Raw genomic sequence first — 14,918 nt, 5'->3', positions numbered from 1 at the left:
AAGCTATTATTAAAAAATGAATATGAAATAAAAACATTTTCAGATCATCAAACATTAGGGGAAAGTAGAAATAGTCATTTAATTTGCAATGATTTTAGAACAAAATGATTTGGCTTGTTAGAAAATGATTGCATTCACATCTACTTTCATTACTATTGTTAATCAAAAAAGAGCTTGCTCATTGAATTTGGTCCTGAAGTTTTCATGTCATATTCTCTTATGACTTGTTTTGGTATTAGACTCCTGTTATCATTTTAAAGCAAATTTACAGTCTCCTGAAACAGACTGGTAAGAACTGGGATTAACCACAGTATATTTTGTTGTTTCTATCTGGGTTACTATTATGAACACTTAATCGGGTAGTTATCTTTTAAAAATCATATAGTTACAGGGTGAAAAGTTGCTTGTAATTGTCTAGCCTCTCTGATCTAGGCTCTTTTTGTTAGGGAAAGGCATTGAACGTGGCACAGGAATACATAAAAATAAAATTAGCAATTGTTAATAATAGCTAATTTTAATTTTTTTCTTAAGTATTAAAAACATAGAGAGGGGGTCTCTCTATGTTGCCCAGGCTGGTGTCAAACTCTTAGACTCAAGGGATCTGCTCACCTTGGTCTGCCCAAAGTGCAGGTGTGAGCCACCACTCCCAGCCAATAATAGCTTACTCTTTCTAGTGCTTACTAATGTGTCCAGCTCTCTTCTCTGTGCTTTGCCTGTATTTTCTCATTTAACTCTTATAAATACTTAAGAAGTAGGTGATATTGTTATTCCCACTTCACAGATGAGGAAACCAAATCAAAGAAGAATCAAGTAATTTATTCAATTATTTGAATAGTTGTTCAAAGTCACATAGCTAGTAAGTTACAGAGCCAGGAATACAAACACATAGTGTGACTCCGTAATCTGCATGTTTTCCAGAACACTGTACTGCCTGCCAAGTATTTAAACTCGGAGTCAGAGACCTGGAATGAATTCTAGGTAGTTCCATTTTCTAGTTCTATGAGCTTAGGCAAACCACCAAGTTTCTCTTTGCCTTGGTTTTATAATCATAAAATAGAGATAGTGATATCTGCTCTATCTTATAGGGTTTTTATGGGTATCAAATTGTAGAAGTACTTTGTAAAGCATATGGATATCAAATTGTAGAAGTACTTTGTAAAGCATTACACGACCCACTGGCTCACTGGACTAGAGCGGAAACTCCCCTGCTCCCTGCCTCAAAGAAACCCAGCCAGTTGAGCTAGCTCCCCTTCCACTACAAGTATTAATTTGCCTCCACTGAATTACAGTGGGGCTGAAGAACTTTCTGGGGAAAAGGCTTGAACTCTATTCATACTTGGGATTCAACACTCACAGACATGGCTGATAGATCAGAGCATACAGAATCCAGATTACAGGGGGTTAATGGCAACCCCTACCCCTTAAAGAGGATACACCTTGAGAAAGAAAGGAGTGTGACATGGTGAACTGTGCTCAGTAACAGAAACCAATGTCACTGATATTGATGAATTCCGGTCCCACGTTACCAGAAACTCCTCCAAACCAACCACTATGGAGGTATGTGGGCATCCTGAGGCCAAGAACGGCTCAGAGTGTACATTGAGAAAGCTGCTTCACTGAACTCTGCAACACTTTGAACTCAATCTCCTTATTGGGGTGAATGTGACCTCACACAATTTTTTGGCAGGAGCAAATTAGCACTGAGAAGCTGCTGAAGAGAATCCACTTCTCATCACCAGTGGGGTCACACAAGGAGCTTGCAATAGCTCGCTCAGCCAGCCCTGAAGGCACAGACTGCATCATGGGCCTGGAAGAAACATCCCTTTGAGAATTCTCAAAACACTCTAGGGACAGACTCTGCAAGAACCTGCTATGTTTATATGAGCAGATGGAACCACAGAATTTCAAGATTTTTCATTTCTAATTTTTAATCACAGGCTGTGGAAATATGAACATTTAGGTTATGCTATTCCAAATTATTTTTATTATTGTATTGTGGGAAAACAGAATTCAGTCAACCAGGATTAAGCAACAAAATCCACTTCCTTGTGGGATCACCTCTCTGGGCTGGGAAGAGGGATGAAAATGTTTCAAGGCAGAGATTACTCCATGGAGGAAAACACCCTCTCTTCATTTTCATGAGTAATAAGTTTTCCAAGAGGATATTTTTTGGAAGTTGAAGGCAGAGTTTAAATGGAAAGCCCCACCCACTGCTGCTGGAAGCAACTTCTCTTCATCCTTTCTTCGACTTTTGATGCTTCCCTGGATCTGATTATTTAGCGGCGGGCAAAGGCTGGAGATGAGAATCCAAAAGATAAGATTTCAGTGTAAGAACCCAAGTCATTTTGCATTTCAAGTACCATATGTAAGCTTTTTCAGGACACAAACTCTAGTTGCTCTTATTCTGGGGCAAGCTGGAACCCGCCAGGCCTTATCCAGCCTTTCTTTGCCAGTTTTAAAATCCATGTAGTAAGTGAGTGTGTGCTGTGAGTCTTTGTGTGTATGAGTGTGTGTGTTTGTGGCTGCTGGCTCATCCTAAAGTTTTTACTGGCATCTTAGTCTTCTGCAAGTAGAAGGCCCTCTACATTAGGGGGTCCCCAACTCCTGGGCCACAGACCAGCATCCATCTGTGGCCTGTTAGAAACCAGGCTGCACAAGAGGTGAGTGGTGGCTGAGTGAGTGGAGCTTCATCTGCGTTTACAGCCACTCCCCACCCCTTGCATTCCCACCTGAGCTCTGCCTCCTATCATATCAGTGGCAGCATTAGATTCTCATAGGAGCACAAATGCTATTGCGAACTGTGCATGTGAGGGATCTAGGTTGTGCGCTCCTTATGAGAATCTAATGCCTGGTGATCTGTCACTGCCTCCCATTACCCCCAGATGAGGCTCGTTGCAGAAAAACAAGCTCAGGGCTCCTAGCGATTCTACATTATGGTGAGTTGTATAATTATTTCACTGTATGTGACAATGTAATAATAATAATAGAAATAAAGTGCACAATAAATGTTATGCTTGAATCATCCTGAAACCTAATCCTCCAACTCCTGTTTGTGGAAAAAAATTGTCTTCCATGAAACTGGTCCTCGGAGCCAAAAAGGTTGCAGACTGCTGCTCTACATCACTCCTACCAGGAGCAAAAGACCCTTTTCTGCAGGTCAGCTTTCAGTCTTCCATCCATCATCCCTTCCAGAGCTTTCTTCTCATTATGTGACCCCTAAGTGAACTGAGCAGCCCATTACTAAATCCTAAAGTGGTCAGCATCATGCTATAACCTAACCTCACCCAGCTGAATGCATCATTAACTCTGCGTTCAAGGAGAAAGCAATGCTTTCCATTAAAGAAGGAATTTGAGAATCTCTGTGACTTATAATGAGTTGACTAAATACCATATAGAATCAAAGTTTTACCTATAGCAGAGTCTAAATTCATTGAGCTTTGTAGAACTTTATCCAGAGCAGTCTAAATTCATTTGCTCATAGCAAAGTCTAAATTCATTCTAAACATGTAAAGTGCTTAGAATCCTTCTCCCTTCTAACATCCCTTCTGCATTAGTCAGGTTAGGCTAAGTTATGCTGTAGTAGCAAACAACTCCTTAAGGTCTCCCAGCAGCATATTACAACAAAAATTATTTCTCACTTATTTTATATGTGGAATAGATGTTAGCATGGGGACTCTCCTCATCATGGGTACTCAGGGACAGGCTGCAGGAAATGCTACCATCCTGTAATAATGCTGCCATCTCAACATGGCAGGGGATGAGAGAGTGTGGACAATTGTGTGCTGGCTCTTAAATGCTTCCTCCAAGCATGACACGTGTTTCTTTCACTTACATTTCATTGGTCTATACAGCCACATGGCCACGTCTAACTTCAACGGAACAGTGAAGTGCAATTTTCCTTTGTTCCAGGAAGTAGAAAACTATAAATGTGAGGGAACAACTGCAATGTCTATCATACCTTTACGTGGATATCCAGCCTTGAATACCTTCAGGTTTAAAAGTCTTTATTCCTGCAGTGATATTAACCTGTCAAATGCAGATTTCAAGTCATCCTGAACACTTCTCACATCGAGTATCTTACTCACGATTTGTTTTTGTTTGTTTGTTTGTTTGTTTGTTTTTTGAGACGGAGTCTGGCTCTGTCGCCCAGGCTGGAGTGCAGTGGCCAGATCTCAGCTCACTGCAAGTTCCGCCTCCCGGGTTTATGCCACTCTCCTGCCTCAGCCTCCGGAGTAGCTGGGACTACAGGCGCCCGCCACCTCGCCCGGCTAGTTTTTTGTTATTTTTTAGTAGAGACGGGGTTTTACCGTGTTAGCCAGGATGGTCTTGATCTCCTGACCTCGTGATCCGCCTGTCTCGGCCTCCCAAAGTGCTGGGATTACAGGCTTGAGCCACCGCACCCGGCCACGATTTGTTTATTTAACAAGCTGCTACACTGTACTGAGCAGTGTAAGCAAAAGAGAAGAACATCAGATCTGTTCCTTTGCCCTCCCATGATCTTAGCCCAGGAGAGAAAGAGAGAGAGAAGACTAAGCGCCACAAAAAAGAATTTCAAATTGCTACATTGTTTAGAGGTGACAGAAATTCCTTGCAGCTTTTGGGAATGGCTTCAAGGAATCAGCCTTGAAGTACTGCTAAAACAAATTTTAATGTAAGTCTCAACCTCTCTTTCTAAATTGGTGTTTGTAGAATTTTTATTCTTTTTTTTGCAAATACAAAATAGCTTAAAGATGAAAATAAAAGCCTGCCAAGCCTGCAATCTTATTCCTTCAAAATAAGCATCCTTAAAAAGGTGTGTGTGTGTGAGTGTGCATTACACATATGTACACACACACATATGCTTATATATTCATATATATACATATACATACATATACATGTAATCTGCCTTTGACAGTCAGCAACATATGCCATGTTTCTATGTTGAAGTAATAAAGGGGTGGCTAGTGTTTGGTTGGTGGCAAGATCATTTCAGATCCAGTTGAACAAAGGCATAGAAGCACGAGGTGAAGATGAACTGCTCAGTTTGGCTGACATCATGGTGTGTGGAAGTGTGGAAGAGAGAAATCTGGGAAGGAGAATGGATTGGGTCTCAGAGAATGTGCAGTGCCAGGTAGCGGAATTTCAACAATTTTCAGTGGGCAATAGTGAAGCTAAAGGTTTATTTAAATTTACAATAACTTTTCTAAAAGCCTCGCGTTTTGTATAACTTGGAAACTACAGTTAAGCTATAGAGAAAGAAAACTCCCATGATCTCACCACTCAAAGATAATCTTGTTAACATCGCAGCATTTTTATTTCTAGATCATTTTCAACACTTGTGCCCATTTTATCTTTTACAAAAGTGGGATACTACTGCATATGCCATCTGTAACCTGATTTTTTAAAACCTAAAATTTTATAAAAGTTTTTTTAAGAATACAAATATAAATTATTTTGCGTGATGGAATAGCATCCTATTACATGGACTTTTGTCCATAGAAATAACTGATTAAGGATCACACAAAAGGAAAAGCAACTGAATTACCCTCTTCCTTAAATACACTTCATTTACCTGGTTTTGAAATTAAAAATTCATTCATGAACATTTAATGAACATGAATTTCATGAACATATACATTCTATAAACCCCTCCCACCGACCCAGTGTGCTGTGTGTGGGGAGGGTTTGCAAAAGTAGGACAAAAGAGCAATGGGTGGTGGAGAGAGGAGGAAGGAACTTTCCTTATCAGAAACCAAAAATGATTTAGGGATTGAGGAATAATATGATCAGACTTGCGCATTTAGAAGAATCTCCTAAATGAGGGAGAGAGATTTTAAAGGGGAATGAAACTGGAAGAGAGTCTATAAGATAGATGGGATAGGGATCATTTTCCTTCTTGGACAGAATGAGGCAGGTGGCACAGAGAAAGTAAGTGACTTGTTCAAGGTAGCAGGATATGATTGCTCTAGGGATAAGACTATGATATCCTCATCCACAGACCCAGAACTCTCTCCTGTGCTGGCCTAATTGCAGATTCTGTTTCCCTGGCTTTTTATGTCCAGATGGGTGGTCACAGCATCACTTTTGGGTTTTTACTCCTACATTGGGAGCACGTGCAAAGCGGATTCGTGTTTAATATGTATGTATGCTATTGGATGCAGGCCACATCTCAGCCGGTAGCCATTGCCTGAGCAAATATGAGAAATATTTGGCAAAGATCTCTGGGCAAACAGCCTGGGAGATAATTTGACCTTGTACATAATTAGATTTGTGAACCAGTCTAATTTCATAGTAGTAATTATGCTACCAGACTCACACCAATACTTTCCACCACGAAATGTGTGAGCTTTTTTCTCACACTAACCAATTCTCCAGTTCTTGGTGGACACCAAATGGACGGCTACAACTCAATTAAAGTCCAACACTGTTTACTTGGAGATAGCATCAGATCCCACGGGTTAAGGGTTCAGTCTCACAAGACTGCTCCCATTTCAGACACCAACCACAATTCCCAGTTATCACCTGTGCTTCTGACCCAACAGCTATAAATCGGAGGTTCCCATGACACCATCTTCTAGTTTGATCATATACTAAAATGGCTCACAGAAATCAGGAAAATAATTTACTTATCAGATTACCAGTTTATTATAAAAGCATACAACTTAAGAACAGCTAGACAGAAGAGATACATTGGGCAAGGTATGGGGAAAGGGGCACCGAGTCCCCGTGCACTCTCTGGGGCACCCCCCCTCCCAGTAGCTGCACATGTTCACCAACCCAGAAGCTCTCCAAACGTCTTCCTTTATGGTTTTTGTGGAGGTTTCATTACAGACATGACTGATTAAATCACGGGCCATCGATCATTGACTCAGCCTTCAGTCTCTCTCCCCTTCCTGGAGGTGGGATGGGGTGGGGTGGGATGGAGTGAGTAGGACTGAAAGCTACAACCCTCTCATCTCATGGTTGATTCTCTGGCAAACAGCCCCCATCCCTAGGCTATCCAGGAACCCCCAGTCGTCAGTCACGAATTAGCATAAAAAAGACACTATCATTGGTGAGATTCCAAGGATTTTAAAAGCTGCCAAGAAAGGGAGAGGGTTATGTCACACCAGCCAAATAAAATTAACTATTTCAACAGATGCTTACTAAGCTTCTGTCCTGTGCCAGGTTCTGAGCGGAATTCTGAGATGGATAAAACTCAGTTCTGGTGCCCAGGGAGTTCACAGCCTGGTGAAGGAGACACAACCAGGGTGCGGGGAAGGATCGCCTGGGTGCCATCAAAGGGGAACCAGCAGCACTCCTAGGAGCACAGGAGAGGGGAGACTAACACTGTCCAGGAATCTGAAAATCTCTTTGCAGGTGTGGAGAATGGACTTGGATAGGAGGAAAGGGAGGGTGCGATTTTAAGAGTACAGTAGTCCCCCCTTTATCTATGGTTTCACTTCCTGTGATTTCTGTTACTGACGTCAACAGTGGTTTGAAAATATTTATTACATGGAAAATTCCAAAAATAAACAATTCATAAGTTTAAATCGCGTGCTGCTCTGAGTAGCGTGATAAAGTCTCGGGCCATCCCGCTCCGTCCTGCCTGGAACGTGAGTCCTCCCGTTGTCCAGCGCATCCGACTGTCACAGTACGGCAGTGCTTGTGTTCAAGTCACTCTTATTTTACTTAGTAACGACCCTACAGCACAAGAGTAGTGATGCTGGGCATATTGTTATAATTGTTCTATTTTACTATTTGTTATTCTTGTTAATCTCTTTCTGTGTTTAAGCTTCATCATAGATATGTATGTATAGGAAAAGATATCAGATACGTGGGGTTTCGTACTATTTGCAGTTTCAGACATCTACTGGGCATGATCTGCTGATCGATGGTCTTGGAACGTGTCTCTCATGGTTAAGGGGAGTCTACTGTATTGATTCTGATTAATGCCTGAGAATGGGATATTATTTCATTCACATCAAAGCTTTTTTCCTTTCTTCCATTCCTTCTTCCTTTTTAAAAAATTCTCCTTCAGAAAAAAAAAAAAGCAACCCTGGATATATGAGACAGGGGGACAGGGTGACACAGGGGAAATGAACCACAATCCTTTACCTGGATCTACTCAGAAGACTCTGTAGCTACCATTTCCCCAACATGTACCATGCCATGTATTTATTTGAATACTCATGTCCTTGTGACTCAAAGTTGATGTTCTACAGGTCGTGGGAGGTACAGGATCCTGACTCTTGGGAGGCAGTTGCAGTTCAGAACTTGCCTTCTCTTGTGGTTCTTTTTTCCAGCAATTGTACAGGAGGCTTGGCTTAGAAAGTTGATACCCTGGCTCTTCTTCTCCCCTCCCCATTCCTGTCTGCAGCCCTGTGGGGTCAATAGCACCCTAGGTCCCCTTGGGACCCCTGAAGTTGTGTTTACATAGCTTGTTGCCATTGATTTCCATGAATTATGACACGAAAGAAAAATCAGTGGTCCTCTCTCTTCTAGCAGCTTCCAGAATTGCCTTCTCTTTGGTCCTGTCCAGTAACTATGTGGATGCTGAATGTGGAGGCTGCCAGGGTCTCCAGCAAGCACCTCTCCTGGCTTTGTTTTTGCTGGTGAACACCTAGTCAGGCTTCAAACTTCAGACTGAATGTCAGTTCTATCGGAAAGCCTTCCCACACCTTCCAGCACTGTGCCAGCACTGAGGGAGATTCTGCCTCACCTTGCTGCTGCTACAGGCTCCATCCTTCTGTTAATGGCACCTGTCTTAGTTTGCTTCTGGTTGCTTATAACAGAATACCTGAAATTCGGTAATTTAAAAAGAAAAGGAATTCATTTCTTATAGTTATGGAGGCTGGGAAGTGCAAGGTCAAGGAGCCACATCTGGTGAGGGCTTTCTTGTTGGTGGAGACTCTGCAGAGTCCCAAGGTGGCACAGGGCATCATATGGAAAGGGGGCTGAGTGTGATAGCTCAGCTTTTCTTCTTCTTATAAAGCCACCGGTTCCATTCCTATGATAACCCATTAATCCGTGAATAGAGAAGTCAGTTTGTAAGGGTAGAACCCTCATGACCCAATTGTCTTTCAAAGACCCCACCTCTCAATACTGCCACACTGAGGATTAAGTTTCAACATGAGTTTTGGAGGGAATGTTCAAACCATAGGGGTACCCATGACACAGCATTGCCATTTATCTGTTTGCAAGTGTATCTCCACTCTACTGAGTCATTAAAGCACAAGGACTGTGTCTTAATTTATTTTAAAATAGCTTTTTAAAGATACAGTTTACATACCATAGGTTATCTGTTTAAAGTGTACAGTTCATTTTTTTAAAAAATATAGACACAGAGTGGTGCAACCATCACCATATCTCATTTTAAAACAGTCTGTTACTCTCCAAAGAAGCATTGTATTCCTTAGTAGTGACTCCCTTTTCTCCCACTTACCCTATCCTTAACTCTCAGCCCTGGGCAACCATTCATCTGTATTCTGTCTCTATAAATTTGCCTTTTTCTGGACATTTTACATACATGTTTTCATAGTAATTTTTTTTTATACACTCTATTCTGCCATTCAGTAGGTGCTTAAGAAATGTTTGTTCAATGAATGAATGAATGTACTAAAGATTGAGAGACTGCTAGGAAGTGTGGCAAGGGGGAAAGAATACTGGACCAAAAGCCAGAAGACCTGCACTCCAGGCCTGGTTATGTGACCTAGCAAAAATCACTTGACCTTTCTGACTCTCAGCTTTCTAGTCTGTAAAGGAGGGATAATAATATCTGCCCTCCTTATTTCAAAAGTTCACAGTAAGTGTCAAGTGAAAAAAATCACTTGGAAATATTTTATATAGCTCTAAGCAGGCTGTATAGATGTAAGAATAATTTATGTTTGTGTTTACTCTCACCCCTTGAAATGCCTATAAAAATAAATCACTTATTACATGAATGACACAGGGAGAAGGAAGAACGACAGAATGCCAGTCTAAGGGAATCAACCGGTGGGATATCGGCTCCTGGAATGACTGCAGTTAAATCAGGGAAAAGAGCTAACAAATGCCCTGGTTATCCTATATCCATTACCACAAACATTTCCCAGCCAAATGGGGAGATAAAAATCTGTTTTCAAGTGAAAATTAAACTCAATTCACTGGAATAAAAATGATGATATAATTTCCTCTTATCTTTTTGCTCTCAGGAAATTCTAATTAATATGCTAATTACTTCTGTTTCACAGGTTCTTTGCATCCATCAGAAAGAGGGGAGATTCAGGTTTAAGAGTGAGCTCTTTATTGCCTCACACAGGAGTGGAAGTGGAGAAGGAACTCTGGTCCATGGTGGCTCAGTCCCTTTCTCTCCCTTTAGGTTTAGAAGACTTTGTAGGAGGAATGTGAGTATATTTATTTCTCAAATGTGAAATTCAGGCTCTGTAGAGAGATATACAGGACAGAGATGGGATGAGATTATTAGAATAAAACCTCTGAATCTAATAAGGAGTATTTTGGAAAAAAAAATGGTCTTGCATGTGAAGACTTATCTTTAGATAAACTTATCTTCCATGCAACATTTTTGTAAAACTCCCCAAGTTCCATCCTTTCGTAGAGGTTAGTAGAGCCCCAGACCTTGGTCTGGTACAGGAGAGAGTTTGGATAAAAATATATGAATCTGGACAAAAAGGCCAACCCCACTTCCTTCAACCTCTTAAAGTCTGAGACTTGGGGCTTCCCCAGAGGTGGACCAGTGAGCCAGGCCTCCCCACCGTTTCCACCTGGTGGCCTTTGGGCACTACCTTCCAACTTGCCACCTTGTTTTTCCCACTCCCCTGATCATCTGATCAGCCTACTGCCTCCCTTCCCAATAAAGGTCATGTTCTTCTCTTCCTCTGTCTGTATTCCAGCTATTTCCCCCATAGCCACGGCTTCCTTCTTATCCAGGGTTTCTTACCCTCAGCACTATTGACCTTAGGTCATACAGTTCTTTGTGATGAGGGGCTGTCCTGTGCTCCATAGGATGTTTAGTAGCATTCCCAGGCCATTCTACTAGATACCAATAGCACCTCCACGTTATGACAACCAAAAATGTCTCCAGACATTGCCCAGTGTCCCCTGAGTATGAAGTCACTTCATTGAGATCCCCTAAACCAGTCCTTTCTCCCTTCATCTGGGGCTTTTGTTTATTAAGCATTCCCCAGAGAAGACACTGAATTAAATCTTTCATGTGTTTTATGCTGATGGTTCTCAAAATGTAATGAACATAAGCATCACCTTGGAAGGTTCTTAAACTGCATATTCTAATTCAGTCATTTTTTTTTTTTTTTTTTTGGAAGAGCTTGAGATTCTACTTTACTTTTATTTCTTTTTTTTTGAGACAGGGTCTTGCTCTGTCACCCAGGCTATAATGCAGTGGCAAGATCATGGCTCACTGCAGCCTTGACCTCCCTGGCTCAAATGATCCTCCTGCTTCAGCCTCCCAAGTAGCTGGGACCACAGGCATGTGACATCACAACCAACTAATTTTTATTTATTTTCATAGACAAGGTCTTGCCATGTTGCCTAGGCTGACCTCAAACTCCTGGGCTCAAGCAATCCTCCCACCTTGGCCTCCCAAAGTGCTGGGATTACAGACATGAGCCATTATACCCAGCCCAAGATTCTACATTTCCAACAAGGTCCCAGATAATGCTATTACTGCTGGCTCATGGGCCACACTCGGTGAGCAAAGCTGCAGGTCATCACATCCTCATGGTCATATGAGGACTCTATTTCACAGATGGGGAAGCTGAGGCTCAGAGGGCTCATATGTGGCTCGATCACATTTTGAACCCAGGTCTGCCTGCCTCCAAAGCTTGTGCTCATAACTAGATTCTCAGCTGATGTTGGGCCAAGGTGCCTAGGTTCTCTCCTTGACCTTCCTTCTCAAGTAATGATGCTAAGATACGCTCATCGGAGGCTGAGGCCCAGGCACATGTTTGCCTGAACTATCCATGTTATGATTCCTTCCTCAGACAGAGTGAGCTACTCACGATCCCAGGTGTATCCTGAGGCCAGCCAAGGTGTACCCATGACCTCATGCCTCTGTTCCAGCCTGCCCTTTGACAGCTCATCCCACCTGCCTGCCCTCCCTGCCTATCTGCAGACGGTAGTCTAGGATTGCAGCTGCCCCGGGGGCTCATTTTCCTCCTCAGCTTCCTGCCTTAGTCGTCTCCTGCCTCCCACTCACCTATTACTCCAGCACTCTCACCTTGTCTTTTCTGTCTCATCACTGCCTCTTGACATCTTTATCTCATAGTAGTTAGTTAGGGGTTCTTGGTAATGCCCTAAATCCTTATGGCAGGAGGAGGGGAGTGGAGGAAGAGAGTGCGCTGTGCAGCTGTGCCTACTTCTGGAGGGTAAGACTTGGGCCCTCCAGGAACAAAGGATTCCGGCTGGTGGCAGCTATAGCCGAGCAAGATGCTGGCCAGGGATTGCACAGGAGTATTTTGTTTGCTTAAGAAAATAAACAACACTGAGTATGAGATGGAGGGAGGGGGTATTGGTGCCAGAGAGATTGGGAAGAGTCTGCCAAGAGAGTGTTCTACTCACTCTCCTCTTTTCTTTAATCTCCACTGAGCTGGAGGCAGTTATCCTGTCCCCCACATCACATTCCTACTCCCGTTTCCCATGCCTGGACCCAGGTTGGGCAAACTCTTCCTGTAAAGAACCAGACAGGAACTATTTTAGGCTCTGTGTGCCATATGGTCTCAGTCACAACTACTCATCTCTGCCTCTGTAGCACGAAAGCAATTAGCGACAATATGTCAACAAACACATGTGACCCATGAAAACTTTATTTATGGATACAGAAACCTGAAAATAATGTCTTTCTTTTGATTTTTTTCCCCAATCATTAAAAAATGTAAAAAGTACTCCTAGGTCACAAGGTTAAGCCATTCTCAGCTTAGCAGTGGCAGGCTGGATTTGGCTTGGGACCTACAGTTGGCCAATCCCTGATTCCCAAAATGTATTCCTCAGGGATGTGGGCAAATACTTATGGGAAATGCTGGATTAAACAGAGTTAAGAAGCATCAGACATTTCCAGGACGGGCTAGCACATGCCAGGGCTCTCTAACTGACCTCATTAGGATTCATCTGTTTCATGGAGGATCTTGCAAGACCAGAATTCCTCAAGCCTAGAGTCTGAGGACTGTGCTTTGGGAAACACTGCTCTGCTTGATGCTCTCACTGGGCACATGGTAGAATCTAGAGCTGAGTGCCTTGCTAGCTGGAGATAGGGTCAGAGCTCTTGACTGCACTGGCACTCTTGACACATCACACTCTCGGTGTCCCCTGAGTGGTTCAGAGCCACACAGGCCAAGACTAGCCCACCAGAGCACCAGGCCTCCCAGCTTTCTGGGCTTGTCCATGCATACACTTCCTTATTCTTCCAGGTTTCCAGAACCTGAGGAGAGGCACATTTTGATTGAGTGATTATAACCCTAAGGACCAAGGGTAGCTGCATGTCAGGAAACACTCCTCAACTTCCTGGCCCTGACGGATTAAAGGAGAGGTATTTACAGGTTATTCCTTCTCTGTGCACTACTATCCCAGCATGAATAAGGCATCATTATTGAATTATTTTGACAGGAAGGAGACTGGTGCATGCTGCACACTTATAATGTATTAACGTGTGTACAGTTTACCAAGCACCTCTGTGTTGTTTTTGCATTTGTTTATTATACTTGCCCTTGGGGGGAGGTGGGACAAGTTTTTAAAAAATTTATACATGCAGAGACTGCAGCTCAGAGAAGCTAAGAGACTTGTCCCTGCCCACACAGCCTGTGGTAGAGCCTGAACTCAGACCCAGGTCTCATCTCACCTCAGGGGCTGCTTTCCCCATCGCCCTATTGTCTTAAAGTGATGGGTGACTAGGCAATGAAGTAATTTGCTAGGAAAGCATGACCAATTTCCCTTTCTCCACCTCCCTCTTTTTCCTCCACCCCTCCCCCCTCAGCCCCCATATATATGCCCAAATCTCCACAAAGCCTTGCTTGCCTGCAAACATTTACTTCCGAAACGACTTCCACAGCTGGGACAGGAACCTTCCACTCACAGCTACGCCTCTGATTGATGAATGGTGAGGGTGCCTGTCCAACTTTTCTTTTCTGCAAGCATCACTTACAGGACCAGAGGTGAGCATGGGGATTCTCAGGTACTTTTCTTTGAAGGACTAGACCTCTGCTTTATTTGTGAAAGGGGGTCAAGGCGGAGACAGCGGAAGTCAATTTTTTGAGTGTTGATGTAGGGACAAGACATGACTGTGATGAGGAGCTGCTTTTGCCAATTTAACACCAAGAAGAATCGAGGCTGCTTGGGAGGAAGGCCAGGAGGAACACGAGACTGAGAGATGAATTTTCAACAGAGGCTGCAAAGCCTGTGGAGTTTAGCTAGGTGCGGTGGCTCATGCCTGTAATCCCAACACTTTGGGAGGCTGAGGTGGGCAGATAATTTAAGGTCAGGAGCTCGAGACCAGCCTGGACAGCATGGTGAAACCCTGTCTCTACTAAAAATACAAAAAAAAAAAAAAAAATTAGCTGGGCATGTGTTTTCGATATTTTCAGATACAAAAATCCCAGCTACTTGGGAGACTGAGGCATGAGCATCACTTGAACCTGGTAGGCAGAGGTTGCAATGAGCCGAGATCATGCCATTGACTCCAGCCTGGGTGACAGAGTGAAATCCTATAAAAAAAAAAAAAAGCCTGTGGAGTTTGAAGAACAGAAATGAAAAGACATTGTGAGAGATGCTGAAGCACAGCCCCTGTCCCCCGTGATCCATAACCCAGGGGTGGCCACCTCCCTAGCCCAGGTGCCAGCAGAACCAGGTCTTCTCTGGTCTTCCTCCCGGTGTAGGGGTGGGAGGCAGTTTCTTTAGGTGTCAGACCAGTGCCTGGAGTAAGAAAGGTTCTTAAATGATTGTGTAAAGAA

This window comes from Rhinopithecus roxellana, chromosome 8 (assembly GCF_007565055.1).
Source record: "Rhinopithecus roxellana isolate Shanxi Qingling chromosome 8, ASM756505v1, whole genome shotgun sequence".
Lineage (NCBI taxonomy): Eukaryota > Metazoa > Chordata > Mammalia > Primates > Cercopithecidae > Rhinopithecus > Rhinopithecus roxellana.
This window is presented reverse-complemented; position numbering follows the sequence as displayed.